Consider the following 1,104-nt stretch of genomic DNA (forward strand, 5'->3'; position numbering starts at 1 on the left):
GTGGTTATCCATGAATAAACTGTTGCTCCAGAATGACAGCTTTCCTGAATATGAAGAGTAAACATTAAAGCACTGCTGTTCAATAAAAAAAAAAAAGCATTTAAAAACTTACCTTCCTGCCATTCACAACAAAGACAAGCTCATCTGATTGTTGGGGGCAAGCCATGCTGTTGCATTGAAGTCTGAAAAATAAAGCTTTACACATCAAGAGAAATTAATGAAATGCTATATGCTCCTAAAGGTCAACTGAGTTTGCTTTGTTCCGCAGAATTTATTTTCAGACTGAGCATCAAATTAAGTATATGGGGAGGAGCCAGTGTAATGTATGCCATTTCTCAGCAATTAATGCATGTTCAGATGCTAATGCACCAAACTTTCAACTCTTCTCTGGTGAGCTGAAATAATCTGGAAAGAATTTGAGCCCCTCTAATTCTAACCCTGTAACCTAAGAGATAAGGCACTTAACTGTAAGGGGGACTTCATGGTTTGAGCTACAACTGCCAGGCCTGTTTTTTTTATATTATCCAGTAACTGATGAATTTAGAATACATAGGAATGCCTGAAGCTAGAACCCAGGACATGCAACATTACCCACTTCTGCAGGGTGTCAAATGCTAAGCTGTGGAGCCATGTGCCTCATTTTAGCTTGTCACTGATCTGAATTATCTATTTTTTTTTCCCTGCAGAGTGACGAAGTTTTAACAAAATCAAGATTACTACTACACACACATTTAAAATTTCCTTCTGGTTATCTCTATGCCATGCCAGCTCTATACCCTGACTGCTGTGGGTGCCATTATAAGATGACCGTACTCTCTATATACCATGTTCTTAGAGAGAGAAAACCCAAATCCTGATTCAGGATTCTAGATTCTTATCCATTTCTCTGGATGCGCATCTAGGAAACAAGGTCATTAATCTTTAAATGCTTTATTACAGCTGGCCTTTGTTTTTTTTTAGAAGGGGACTTATGCATATGTCTTTCAAAAGTCTCCATTTGTGTACGTGCATGTCTTATGCCTCATTTACCATTTTTACATTTTACAGCAAAGGTCTCTGTATTTCATTTAGAGTCAGTGTAGGCTTGCAGCACAAAGTAGTCAG

The 1,104-nt window shown here is 38.0% G+C and overlaps 1 pseudogene; it reads right to left on the reverse strand.

The window, feature by feature from the left end:
- The window catches only part of LOC103903501, a 45,064-nt pseudogene extending 44,898 nt beyond the window's left edge, over positions 1 to 166 (reverse strand).
- Positions 167 to 1,104: the final 938 nt, after the last annotated feature.

This window comes from Aptenodytes forsteri, unplaced genomic scaffold, assembly GCF_000699145.1.
Source record: "Aptenodytes forsteri isolate BGI_AS27 unplaced genomic scaffold, ASM69914v1 Scaffold183, whole genome shotgun sequence".
Taxonomy (NCBI): domain Eukaryota; kingdom Metazoa; phylum Chordata; class Aves; order Sphenisciformes; family Spheniscidae; genus Aptenodytes; species Aptenodytes forsteri.